Below are 15,085 nucleotides of genomic sequence, written 5' to 3'. Positions count from 1 at the left end.
TTTCATGCATGTTAACATTAGAAGCCTACTCCCTACGTTTGCTTTATTCACTGCTTCAGCACATTCTGCCAACCCGGATGTCTTAGCCGTGTCTGAATCCTGGCTTAGGAAAACCACCAAAAACCCTGAAATTTCCATCCTTAACTATAACATTTTCCGCCAAGATAGAACTGCCAAAGGGGGCGGTGTTGCAATCTACTGCAGAGATAGCCTGCAGAGTGCTGTCTTACTATCCAGGTCTGTACCAAAACAATTCGAGCTTCTACTTCTAAAAATTCACCTTTCCAGAAACAAGTCTCTCACCGTTGCCGCTTGCTATAGACCATCCTCTGCCCCCAGCTGTGCCCTGGACACCATATGTGAATTGATTGCCCCCCATCTATCTTCTGAGCTCGTGCTGCTAGGTGACCTAAACTGGGACATGCTTAACACCCCAGCCATCCTACAATTTATGCTTGATGCTCTCAATCTCACACAAGTTGTCAATGAACCTACCAGGTACAACCCCAAATCCGTAAACACGGGCACCCTCATAGATATCATCCTAACTAACTCGCCCTCCAAATACACCTCTGCTGTTTTCTACCAAGATCTCAGCGATCACTGCCTCATTGCCTGCATCCGTAATGGCTCTGCGGTCAAACGACCACCCCTCATCACTGTCAAATGCTCCCTAAACCACTTCAGCAAACAGGCCTTTCTAATCGACCTGGCCGGGGTATCCTGGAATAACATTGACCTCATCCCGTCAGTAGAGGATGCCTGGTTATTCTTTAAAAGTGCCTTCCTCACCATCTTAAATAAGTATGCTCCATTAAAAAAAATGAGAACAAGGAATAGACATAGCCCTTGGTTCACTCCAGATCTGTCTGCCCTTGACCAGCACAAAAACATCCTGTGGCGTTCTACATTAGCATCGATTAGCCCACATGATATGCAACTTTTCAGGGAAGTTAGGAACCAATATACATAGGCAGTTAGGAAAGCTAAGGTTAGCTTTTTGAAACAGAAATTTGCAGCCTGTAGTACAAACTCAAAAAAGTTCTGGGACACTGTAAAGTCCATGGAGAATAAGAGCACCTCCTCCCAGCTGCCCACTGCACTGAGGCTAGGAAACACTGTCACTACCGATAAATCTTCAATAATTGAGAATTTCAATAAGCATTTTTCTACGCTTGGCCATGCTTTCCACCTGGCTACCCCTACCCCGGTCAACAGCCCTGCGCTCCCCACAGCAACTCGCCCAAACCTCCCCCACTTCTCCTTCACCCAAATCCAGATAGCTGATGTTCCGAAAGAGCTGCAAAATCTGGACCCCTACAAATCAGCCGGGCTAGACAATCTGGACCCTCTCTTTCTAAAATGATCTGCCGAAATTGTTGCAACCCCTATTACTAGCCTGTTCAATCTCTCTTTCACATCGTGTGAGATTCCCATAGATTGGAAAGCTTCCGCAGTCATCCCCCTCTTCAAAGGGGGAGACACTCTAGACCCAAACTGCTACAGACCTATATCTATTCTACCCTGCCTTTCTAAGGTCTTTGCAAGCCAAGTTAACAAACAGATTGCTGACCATCTCGAATCTCACCATACCTTCTCCGCTATGCAATCTGATTTCAGAGCTGGTCATGGGTGTACCTCAGCCACGCTCAAGGCCCTAAACGATATCATAACCGCCATCGATAAGAGACATTACTATGCAGCCGTATTCATCGACCTGGCTAAGGCTTTCGACTCTGTCAATCACAACATTCTTATTGGCAGACTCAACAGCCTTGGTTTCTCAAATGATTGCCTACACTTGGTTCACCAACTACTTCTCCGATAGAGTTAAGTATGTCAAATCGGAGGGCCTGTTGTCCGAACCTCTGACAGTCTCTATGGGGGTTCCACAGGGTTCAATTCTCGGGCCAACTCTCTTCTCAGTATACATCAATGATGTCGCTCTCGCTGCTGGTGATTCTTTGATCCACCTCTACGCAAACGACACCCTCCAACTGCTCTTAAATGCAAGTAAAACTAAATGCATGCTCTTCAACCGATCGCTGCCCGCACCTGCCCGCCCGTCCAGCATCACTACTCTGGACGGTTCTGACTTAGAATATGTGGACAACTACATATACCTAGGTGTCTGGTTAGACTGTAAACTCTCCTTCCAGACTCACATTAAACATCTCCAATCCAAAATCAAATCTAGAATCGGCTTCCTATTTCGCAACAAAGCATCCTTCACTCATGCTGCCAAACATACCCTCGTAAAACTGACCATCCTACTGATCATTGACTTCGGCGATGTCATTTACAAAATAGCCTCCAACACTCTACTCAACAAATTGGATGCAGTCTATCACAGTGCCATCCGTTTTGTCACCAAAGCCCCATATACTACCCACCACTGCGACCTGTGTGCTCTCGTTGGCTGGCCCTTGCTTCATTTCCGTCGCCAAATCCACTGGCTCCAGGTCATCTACAACTCGTTGCTAGGTAAAGCCCCACCTTATCTCAGCTCACTGGTCACCATAGCAGCACCGACCCGTAGCATGCGCTCCAGCAGGTATATCTCACTGGTCACCCCCAAAGCCAATTCTTCCTTTGGCCGCCTCTCCTTCCAGTTCTCTGCTGCCAATGACTGGAACGAACTGCAAAAATCTCTGAAGCTGGAGACTCTTTCCACCCACACTAGCTTTAAGCACCAGCTGTCAGAGCAGCTCACAGATTACTGCACCTGTACATAGCTCATCTGTAAATAGCCCATCCAATCTACCTCATCCCCATACTGTATTTATTTATTTATCTTGCTCCTTTGCACCCCAGTATCTCTACTTGCACTTTCATCTTCTGCACATTCTACCATTCCAGTATTTAATTGCTATATTGTAATTACTTCACCACCATGGCCTATTTATTGCCTTACCTCTCTTATCCTACCTCATTTGCACATGCTGTATATAGATTTTTCTACTGTATTATTGATTGTATGTTTGTTTATTCCATGTGTAACTCTGTGTTGTTGTATGTGTCAAACTGCTTTGCTTTTTTCTTGGCCATGTCGCAGTTGCAAATGACAACTTGTTCTCAACTTAAATAAAGGTGAAATAAAATAAAATAAATTAAAAGTCTATGCTCATTGTAGCAGCAATGTCATCATCTGTGACACAGTTTGATAAAATAGCTGAAGATTAAACTTTTATAAAAGAAAATACATCAACTTGTCTACAATAAGATGTCTACATTCATAGAAAGTCCATATTGATTGGACTTTGACAACTCTGTGTAATTACTTTGGTATTTTCCCTGTTTTTAATGTGCTCACTGACTGTAATGATTTGATAATGTGTGCATTCATGTAAAAGTAAAGTTGTCATAGCAAATTGTACACCTAGGTTAAATAATAATTCTGGAGGGCCATTCATTATGCTTTATTCTATGAAATGTCAGAGAGAAGAAGTGGCTGATGTTTTTGTGTTGTAGTTTTTAAAGATGTACACTTTGATTTCAATTATTTATGAACCATGTCTGCAGTGAAATATTCGATTCCCACCTCCCCACAGATAACTGTAAATAGGATAGAGTACATTTTGATGTAATTTGATGTGTTTTTAAATCTATGTTATTGTGAGGAGTATCTGCCAGCTGTGTTACAAAAGACCCTTGGCTCAATTTGATGGAACTTGTATTCTTGTATTTATCAGTGATGGGCAACTCCAATCCTTGGGGGCCTGATTGGTGTCACACTTTTGCCCCAGCCCCAGGTAAAACAACTGACTCCAACAATCAACTAATCATGATCTTCAGTTTAGGATGCAATTTGTTTAATCAGTTGTGTTTCTAGGGATGGGGGGAAAGTGTGACACTGGAGTTGCCCATCCCCAATTTAGACTGTAGCACCAACACTTGCTCTCTTTTGTTATACTTTGGAATGAACATGCCTTATGAAATGGACTGTAATGCATGATGCAACATATTTCTGTTTGGCTGTCATATACCTGAAAGAAAATCCCTGAGATATATGGCCATAGTAGAGTTAAACTCAGCTTAAAGTGAGCTCTATATAATATAGAATGTATACTGTAATATACTTTATTTACATGGAAGTACAATTTAATTGAAAAAAACTACACAAAGACATCACACTCAACCTTTTCTTGATTTGTAATTGTTACATTTGAGTTACTTTTAGTTTGCTTTGTTGTGATTGCCATAATGGTAAAAATCTAAAATTCATTCAGTAAATGTTCACACATTTGAAAGCCCTGTCAACCAAGCAAGGACAGAATGATAAGTTGATTTTGAAAACTGTAATTACTTCATAAAAAATTGCCTTAATTCATATTGTCATACATTTTCACTGTATGTTGTTTTCACCCCGAAAGTAATTAAACAGCACATTAGAATACACAGAGAATACACAAAATAGTTATAAAAGAAAAAAAATGTACAATACCTTTTTCCCCATCCTTTAGAGACACCTCTGATAAGCAAGTGACAGTTTCATACTGTTCAAATGATTAAATATTGAGTTTGGAATAAAATAGATTTCTGCATTCTCAATTAAAATAACAAGAACACTATGGCTACATAATTAATCATTTAGTTTGTGTAGGAACATAAACAATTCTAGATTATGCAACATGAGCTGCATTCAATAACATGCATCAACAACATGCAATTACTTTCCTATTCAGTTGTTGCCAGATGTCCCACATTAGTTGGCAGTGGTCAATGACAACATTAACATTTTAGCTAGAAATGGGGAAGAAAATGCCTTTTGTAAATGGGAAGTAAAAGAGGAATTTACTTACAGACGTGCTCACATTTGTTGGTACCCTTACAGCTCATTGAAATAATGCCTCATTCCTCCTGAAAAGTGATTAAATTAAAAGCTATTTTACCATGTATACTTGCATGCCTTTGGTATGTCATAGAATACAGCGAAGAAGCTGTGAAAATAGATGAATTATTGCTTATTCTATAAAGATATTCTGAAATGGCCTGGACACATTTATTGGTACCCCTTAGAAAACATAATAAATAATTGGATTATAGTGATATTTCAAACTAATTAGTTTCTTTAATTAGTATCACACCTCTCCAATCTTGAAATCAGTCATTTCGCCTATTTAAATGGAGAAAAGTAGTCCCTGTGCTGTTTAGTATCATTGTGTGCACCACACTGAACATGGACCAGAGAAAGCAAAGGAGAGATTTGTCTGAGGAGATCAGAAAGGAAATAATAGACAAGCATGGTGAAGGTAAAGGCTACAAGACCATCTCCAAGCAGCTTGATGTTCCTGTGACAACAGTTGCAAATATTATTAAGAAGTTTAAGGTCCATGGAACTGTAGCCAACCTCCCTGGGTTTGGCCGCAAGAGGAAAATAAACCCCAGATTGAACAGAAGGAGAGTGTGAATGGTAGAAAAAGAACCAAGGATAACTGCCAAAGAGATACAAGCTGAGCTCCAAGGTGAGGGTACGTCAATTTCTGATCGCACCATCCGTTGCTTTTAGAGCGAAAGTGGGCTCCATGGAAGAAGACCCAGGAGGACTCCACTTTTGAAAGAAAAACATAACAAAGCAAGACTGGAATTTGCTAAAATGCATATTGACAAGCCACAATCCTTCTGGGAGAAGGTCCTTTGGACAGATGAGTCAAAACTGGAGCTTTTTGGCAAGTCACATCAGCTCTATGTTCACCGACTAAAAAATTAAGGTTTCAAAGAAAAGAACACCATACCTACAGTACAGTGAAACATGGAGGAGGCTCGGTTATGTTTTGGGGCTGCTTTGCTGCGCCTGGCACATGGTGCCTTGAATCTGTGCAGGACACAATGAAACTCAAGACTATCAAGGCATTCTGGAGCGAAACGTACTGCCCAGCTCTGTCTCAGTCGCAGGTTATGGGTCCTCCAACATGATAATGACCCAAAACACACAGCTAAAAGCACCCAATAATGGATAAGAACAAAACATTGGAGTATTCTGAAGTAGCCTTCTATGAGTCCTGATCTGAATCCTGTCTAACATCTATGGAAAGAGCTGAAACTTGCAGTCTGGAGAAGGCACCCATCAAACCTGAGACATCTGGAGCAGTTTGCTCAGGAAGAGTGGGCCAAACTACCTGTTAACAGGTGCAGAAGTCTCATTGAGAGCTACAGAAAACATTTGATTGCAGTGATTGCCTCTAAAGCTTGCGCAACAAAATATTAGGTTACGGGTCCCATCATTTTTTGTCCATGCCATTTTCATGTGTTTATTATTTACAATATTATGTTGAATAAAAAAATCTAAAGAAAAGTCTGATTTCTATTAAATATGGAATTAACAATGCTGGATGCCAATTACTTTTGTCAGTTTCAAGTTATTTCAGAGAAAATTGTGCATTCTTCGTTTTTTGTGGAGGGGTACCAACAAATTTGAGCATGTCTGTATTACTGAGCCAGCCATTTTACATGATTGATTTAACCGTCCACTTTTCAATATACTTCCTCAAATCTGTGACAGGCACGGCATTTTGTATCTTAGAAATGTGAACATGAAACAGATGGAGAAAGTCATGCGAAATTGTTTATCAGAAAGTGGCAGTTCCTACTTCCTTCCACTTCTCTCCTCCAGGCAGGGCTTGGGAGACGACACTCTCAATGGATCCTCCCTCTCTGCCAAACTACACTGTCTTTGGCAGACTAAGCATACCTTCTTGGATTATGATGTCCACCATCACAACTCTAATACTGTAGCTGGAGGCAATGTGTGTGTGTGTGCATGTGTGTTTGTGTTGTATTTCTGTACATTTTTTATGTGTGTAGAATAGGCCGCTAATGAACATTCAATGACATATTGGTAAGCAACTCCAGTGTTTATTTGGCCTTGTGTTTTAGGTTATCGTCCTGCTGAAAGGTGAATTTGTCTCCGAGTGTCTGTTGGAAAGCAGACTGAACCAGATCTTCCTCTAGAATTTTGCCTGTGCTTGGCTCTATTCCATTTATTTTTATCTGAGGGAAAAAAACTATTGTGGAGTAACAATAATGTTGTTGATCCATCCTCAGTTTTCTACTATCACAGACATTAAACTCTGTAACTGTTTTAAAGTCACCATTGGCCTCATGGCAAAATCCCTGAGCAGTTTCCTTCCTCTCTGGCAACTGAGTTAGGAAGGACACCTGTATATTTGTTGTGACTGGGTGTATTGATACACCATCCAAAGTGTAATTAATAACTTCACCATGCTCAAAGGGATATTCAATGCATGCTTTTTTATTTATTCCCATCTACCTATAGGTGCCCTTCTTTACGAGGCGTTGAAAACCTCCCTGATCTTTATGGTTGAATCTGTGTTTGAAATTCTCTGCTCAACTGAGGGACCTTACAGATAATTGTATGTGTGGGGATGATGTAGTCATCCAAAAATCATGTTAAACACTTATTGTACACAGAGTCCATGCAACATATGTGACTTATTAAGCACATTTTTACTCCTGAACTTATTTAGGCTTGCCATAACAAAGGGGTTGACATACACATTTCAGCTTTTCATTTTCAATTAATTTGTAAAAATGTCTAAAAGCATAATTCCACTTTGACATTATGGGGTATTGGGTGTAGGCCAGTGACACACAATCTCAATTTAATCCATTTTAAATTCAGGCTGTAACACAATAAAATGTGAAAAAGGTCAAGGGGTGTGACCACTTTCTGAAGGCATACTGATTAGATGCTAAACCAGGCAAGTGGAGTAAAAAACTATCCATGGGGGAGAGTGGAGTGGTGCAAACAGTGCATTCAGAAAGTATTCAGACCCCTTGACTTTTTCGACATTTTGTTACGATACAGCCATATTCTAAAATTGATTCAAATAGTTTTTCCCTCATCAATACCCCATAATAACAAAGCAAAAACAGTTTTTTAGATTTTTTGGGCAAAAAAAACAAAAAGAAAACTTAAATATCACATTTATACAAGTATTCAGACCCTTTACTCAGTACTTTGTTGAAGCACCTTTGGCAGCGATTACAGCCTCGAGTCTTCTTGGGTATAACGATACAAGCTTGCCACACCTGTATTTGGGGAGTTTTTCTCATTGTTCTCTGTAGATCCTTTCAAGCTCTGTCAGGTTGGATGGGGAGCGTTGTTGCACAGCTATTTTCAGGTGTCTCCAGAGATGTTCGATCGGGTTCAAGTCCGGGCTCTGGCTGGATCACTGAAGGACATTCAGAGACTTGTCCCGAAGCCACTCCTGTGTTGTCTTGGCTGTGTGCTTAGGGTTGTTGTCCTGGTGGAAGGTTTTCATCAAGGATCTTCGTTCATCTTTCCCTCGATCCTGATGAGTCTCCCAGTCCCTGCCCGCTGAAAAACATCCCCACAGCATGATGCTGCCACCACCATGCTACACCGTGAGGATGGTGTCAGGTTTCCTCCAAATGTGACGCTTGGCATTCAGGCCAAAGAGTCCATCTTGGTTTCATCAAACTAGAGAATCTTGTTTCTCATTGTCTGAGTCCTTTGGGTTCCTTTTGGCAAACTCCAAGAGGGCTGTCATGTTCCTTTTACTGAGGAGTGGCTTTCATCTGGCCACTCTACCGAAAAGGCGTGATTGGTGGAGTGCTGCAGAGATGGTTATCCTTCTGGAAGGTTCTCCCATCTTCACAGAGGAACTCTGGATCTCTCTCAGAGTGACCATAGGGCTCTTGGTCACCTCCCTGACCAAGGCCCTTCTCCCCCGTTTGCTCAGTTTGGCCGGGCGGCCAGCTCTAGGAAGAGTCTTGGTGGTTCCAAACTTCTTCCATTTAAGAATGATGGAGGCCACTGTGTTCTTGGGGACCTTCAATGCTGCAGACATTTTTTGATACCCTTCCCCAGAACTGTACCTCGACACAATCCTGTCTCGGAGGTCTACGGACAATTCCTTCGACTTGGCTTGTTTTTTGCTCTGACATGCACTGTCAACTGTGGGACCTTATATAGACAGGTGTGTGCCTTTCCAAATCATGTCCAATCAACTGAATTTATCACAGGTGGACTCCAAGTTGTAGAAACATCTCAAGGATGACCAATGGAAACAGGACGCACCTGAGCTCAATTTTGAGTCTCATAGCAAAGGGTCTGAAAACGTATGTAAATAAGGTATTTGTTTTTAATACATTTGCAAAATGTTCTAAAACCAGTTTTTGCTATGTCATTATGGGGTATTCTGTGTAGATTGATGGAAACAAATTATTTAATACATTTTAAAATAAGGCTGTAATGTAACAAAATGTGGAAAAAGTCAAAAGATACATCTGAATACATTCTGAATGCACTCTGTCATGTCTTTTTAAGATTTGTGACTTTCACTAATTCCAAATTACCACAATTGTAACGATGTGCGCTGTGAGTCGGGAAGCAAGTTCAGGGAGTAAATAATTTAATGAAAGAAACAAGAAAGACGAACAACGCACAGACAGGAAACTGAAAGAGAAACAATAACGCCTGGGGAAGGAACCAAAGGGAGTGACATATATAGAGAAGGTAATCAGGGAAGTGATGGAGTCCAGGTGAGTCTGATGACGCGCAGGTGCGCGTAACGATGGTAACAGGTGTGCGCCATAACGAGCAGCCTGGTGACCTAGAGGCCGGCGAGGGAGCACACATGCCCGTACCCCCTTCCCAGCGCGTTCAGCTCCAGCAACACGACGCCAACCCAAGAGACGATCCCGGGGATCAGGAGCGGACTGGTTCCCTGCTGATGCACAGGAACCTGTTGCCGGCTGGGACGCGGGAACCTGACAGACCGGCTGAGGCAGATGAGCCTGGTGTTCCGGCTGAGGCATGAACACCTGTAACGTCATTCCACCTGACACACACACACACAAAAAAAAAAACAATACACTCCCTGATACTTCCCATAGGTGAGGCATTATTCTGTAACGATGTGCGCTGAGAGTCGGAAAGCAAGTTCAGGGAGTGAATAGTTTAATGAATAAACGAAACATAATACAAAACAAGAAACACGAACAACGCACAGGCCGGAAACAGAAACAATAACGCCTGGATAAGGAACCAAAGGGAGTGACATATATGGGGAAGGTAATCAGGGAAGTGATGGAGTCCAGGTGAGTCTGATGAGGCGCAGGTGCGCGTAACGACGGTGACAGGTGTGCGCCATAACGAGCAGCCTGGTGACCTAGAGGCCGGAGAGGGAGCACACTGACAACAATTTTCCAATTACCGACCTTTGTGACTAAATAAACAATGTTTTCCCTGTCTGGGGAGAATAAGGCTTGGCACACTTTCTGGGTTAAGCTCAGAGTAGTCTCAAAGGTTTGATTAGATAAAACAACTTAATCAATGCCCATGCAGTCCTTAAAACACAAGGGAAGCAATTTATTGGCACAGATAACTATACAGTGGCAATAAAAAGTATGTGAACCCTTTGGAAATGCCTGGATTTCTGCATAAATTGGTCATCTAATTTGATCTGACCTTCGTCTAGGTCACAACAATAGACAAACACAGTCTGCTTAAACTAATAACAAACAATTATATGTTGTCATGTCTTTATTGAACACACAGTGTAAACATTCACAGTGCAGGGTGGAAAATGTATGTTAAGCCTTGGATTTAATACCTGGTTGACCCTATTTTGGCAGCAATAACCTCAACCAAACGTTTTCTGTAGTTGCGGATCAGACCTGCACAAAGGTCAGGAGGAATTTTTGACCATTCCTTTTTACAAAACTGTTTCTGTTCAGCAATATTCTTGGGATGTCTAGTATGAGCTGCTCTCTTGAGGTCATGCCACAGCATCTCATCGGATTGAGGTCAGGACTCTGACTGGGCCACTCCAGAAGGCGTATTTTCTTCTGTTGAAGCCATTCTGTTGTTGATTTACATATGTGTTTTGGATCGTTGTCCTGTTGCATCACCCAACTTCTGTTGAGCTTCAATTGGTGGACAGATAGCCTAACATTCTCCTGCAAAATGTCTTGATAAACTTGGGAATTCATTTTTCTGTCGATGATAGCAAGCTGTCCAGGCCCTGAGGCAGCAAAGCAGCCCCAAACCATGATGCTCCCTCCACCATACTTTACAGTTGGGATGAGGTTTTGATGTTGGTGTGCTGTGCATTTTCTTCTCCACACATAGTGTTGTGTGTTCCTTCCAAACAACTCAACTGTAGCTTCATCTGTCCACAGAATATTTTCCCAGTAGCGCTGTGGAACATCCAGGTGCACTTCTGCAAACTTCAGACGTGCAGAAATGTTTTTTTGGACAGCAGTGGCTTCTCCGTAATGTCCTCCCATGAACACCATTCATGTTTAGTGTTTAACGTATCGTAGACTTGTCAACAGAGATGTTAGCATGTTCCAGAGATCTCTGTAAGTCTTTAGCTGACACTCTAGGATTCTTCTTAACCTCATTGAGCATTCTGCGCTGTGCTCTTGCAGTCATCTTTGCAGGACGGCCACTCCTAGGGAGAGTAGCAACAGTGCTGAACTTTCTCCATTTATAAACAATTTGTCGTACCATGGACTGATGAACATCAAGGCTTTTAGAGATACTTTTGTAACCCTTTCCAGCTTTATGCAAGTCAACAATTATTAATCTTAGGTCTTCTGAGATCTCTTTTGTTCTAGGCATGGTTCACATCAGGCAATGCTTCTTGTGAATAGCAAACACAAGTTTGCTTCTTGTGAATAGCAAACACAAATTTCGTGAGTGTTTTTTATAGGGCAAGGCAGCTCTAACCAACATCTCCAATCTCGTCTCATTGATTGGACTCCAGGTTAGCTAACTCCTGACTCCAATTAGCTTTTGGAGAAGTCATTAGCCTAGAGTTTCACATACTTTTTCCAACCTACACTGTGAATGTTTAAATTATGTATTCAATATAGACAAGAAAAATACAATAATTTGTGTGTTATTAGTTTAAGCACACAATGTTTGTCTATTGTTGTGACTTAGATGAAGATCAGATCAAATTTGATGACCAATTTATGCAGAAATCCAGGTAATTCCAAAGGGTTCACATAATGTATCTTGTATGTACTATCCACCCCTTATGCAATTGTATGTACAGTATGTCCACCCCTTATGCAATTTACCTTCTATCCACCCCTTATGCAATTTACCGTTTACCTTCTACCTTCTAAGTTCTCTTGGCATAGCTGACTACATGAGTTTATTTGTTCCCCAGGCGCCCTCATGCAATAAATATTTTATACTGTTCATTAGAAGTCTAAACTCTTTCTCCTTCTCCCTCTACATACCCTTCTCTCTCTTTTCTCTCCATGCCCCCTCCTCTTCCTCATCCTCAATCAGATTCATGGGGGAGAGGGAACAATATACTTTTATAATTTAAAGGGAACCCCTTAGAATGAGGGAGAGGAAGTGTAAGGAAGAATTGTGATATCAATATCAGGTCTGGTATTTTAAGGGCTGTGGAAGGGGAATGAATTCATTAGTGTGAATGGTAAACAAAAACAAATTCTAGACGCTACTCCTCTTGAACTGTATAAGCTACAGTATCAACACCAAACCAACCTTGACATGTGCAGACTGACTCTGTCATGCCCTGATCTGTTTCACCTGTCCTTGTGATTGTCTCCACCCCCTCCAGGTGTTGCTTATTTTCCCCAGTGTATTTATCCCTGTGTTTCCTGTCTCTCTGTGCCAGTTCGTCCTGTATGTTTCCAAGTCAACCAGCGGTTTTCCCGTTCTCCTGCTTTTTGCATTCTCCTTTTTCTAGTCCTCACGATTTTGAACCTTGCCTGTTTCTGGACTTTGTACCCGCCTGCCTGACCATTCTGCCTGCCTTGACCATGAGCCTGTCTGCCACTCTGTACCTCCTGGACTTTGATCTGGTTTTGACTTTTTTGCCTGTCCACGACCATTCTCTTGCCTACCCCTTTGGATTAATAAACATTGTAAGACTCCAACCATCTGCCTCCTGTGTCTGCATTTGGGTCTCGCCTTGTGCCTTGATACTCAACTTCGATTGCTTGCTTTCAGATTTCTGATACTATTTATACTTTAAACTATAACCATTTTATATTTGCATAAAAGCTCCATGGATTAGAATAGTACATTTTGATACTATGCTACTATTTACCACAGTCACTACCAATGTCACTTGTACAGTAATTATACTGTAAATACTACTACAACTGCCGCAGTCACCCCTTCTACTACTATTAGTACTGCAGTCACTACCCTTACACTCTTTAAAAAAAGGGTTCTTCGGCTGTCTCCCATAGGATTACCCTTTTTGGTTCCAGGTAGAAAGAACCCTTTTTGGTTCCAGTTAGAACCCTTTTGGGTTCCATATCCTCTATGGCCCCCAGGGGTACGCGCAATGCCGTCAGGGTACGCCAAATAAAAACGTGATTCACATAAAAAAAAAAACTTCATTTCTTTTTTTTCACATTTTCAAACAGTCCATTTATATTTTCCAACAGGGCTAAACATTTTGGTGACTTTTGCTTCCTCGCCTGAGTAGCCTCATTTCCCTGCCAAAAATAAAATTAAACCATCTAGTGTTCAGCAAAATAACAACAATGTCAAATACAGGTAGCTACTCTCTCGCGGGAATTCCACTAACGGTCCATATGTAGCCAAACGTAGCTGCTGCTCATGTTGGTATCTGTATTGATGGCGCAAAAGCCATGACAGGGAGACATAGTGGAGTGGTAACGTGCATGCAAGCAGTTGCTCCCGACCCCACTTGGGTACACTGCAACATCCACCAATTGGCTCTTGCTGCCAAGGGAATGCCTGACAGCTTGAAAGACATTTTGGACTCTACAGTGAAAATGGTTAACTTTGTTAAAGCAAGGCCCCTGAACTCTCGTGAATTTTCTGCACTATGCAATGAAATGGGTAGTGTAATGCTGTGCATTTTGGCGGGAGAGAAGTCAGGTGCAGGAGAGCGAAAACTGATTTACAACGGTGTTGTTTAATAAACATAAAACCACCGTCAACAGAACAATACAAGAAATGGGTCAAACAAAACCCGGTAATCACCAGCATACCGTGCACAAGCACTACAAGAAACAATTCCGGACTAGGACATGGGGGGGAACAGAGGGTTAAATACACAACATGTAATTGATGGAATTGGAACCAGGTGTGATGGAAGACAAGACAAAACCAATGGAAAATGAAAAGTGGATCGGCGATGGCTAGAAGGTCGGTGACTTCGACCACCGAACGCCGCCCAAACAAGGAGAGGGACCAACTTCGGCAGAAGTCGTGACAGGTAGTGACCACATAACGCTTTTACAACATAATGTGAGCTGTTTATCAAGGGGAAAAGTATTGACATGTTTTTTTTAAATTGAGAGACGAGCTTAAAGTTTTCTTTACTGACCATAATTTTCACTTGGCTGACCGCTGGCATGATGATGAGTTTCTCACACGACTGGCCTATCTGGGTGATGTTTTTTTCTCGCCTAAATGATCTGAATCTAAGATTTTTAGTGTGCAAATGAACTCAAGCTTACGGACAATGTCAAATGTGATATAGCGAAGCACCTGAGTGAGTTGGGTGCGCAATTACGCAGGTATTTTCCCGAAACGGATGACACAAACAACTGGATTCATTATCTCTTTCATACACTGCCTCCAGTCCACTTACCAATATCTGAGCCTCATCGAAATTGCCACAAGCGGTTCTGCGAAATTGAATTTAATCAGAAGCCACTGCCAGATTTCTTGTTTGGGCTGCGCTCAGAGTATCCTGCCTTGGCAAATCGCACTGTTAAGACACTGATGCCCTTTGCAACCACATACCTATGTGAGAGTGGATTCTCGGCCCTCACTAGCATGAATACTAAATACAGGCACAGACTGTGTGTGGAAAATGATTTAAGACTGAGATGCTCTCCAATACAACCCAACAGAGGCTTTGCATAGTTATGTGCATCCTTTCAAGCACACCCTGCTCATTAACCTGTGGTGAGTTATTCACAATTTTCGATGAACAAATAAGGTTTTAGATGTAAGATGGTTAAATAAAGAGCAAAATGATTGATTATGAATATATTATTATTTGTGCCCTGGTCCTATAAGAGCTCTTTGTCACTTCCCACGAGCCGGGTTGTGACAAACACT

Source organism: Salmo salar, chromosome ssa24 (genome assembly GCF_905237065.1).
Source record: "Salmo salar chromosome ssa24, Ssal_v3.1, whole genome shotgun sequence".
NCBI classification, from domain to species: Eukaryota; Metazoa; Chordata; class Actinopteri; order Salmoniformes; family Salmonidae; genus Salmo; species Salmo salar.
The sequence above is the reverse complement of the archived record's forward strand: the minus strand, read 5'-3'. Positions refer to the sequence as shown.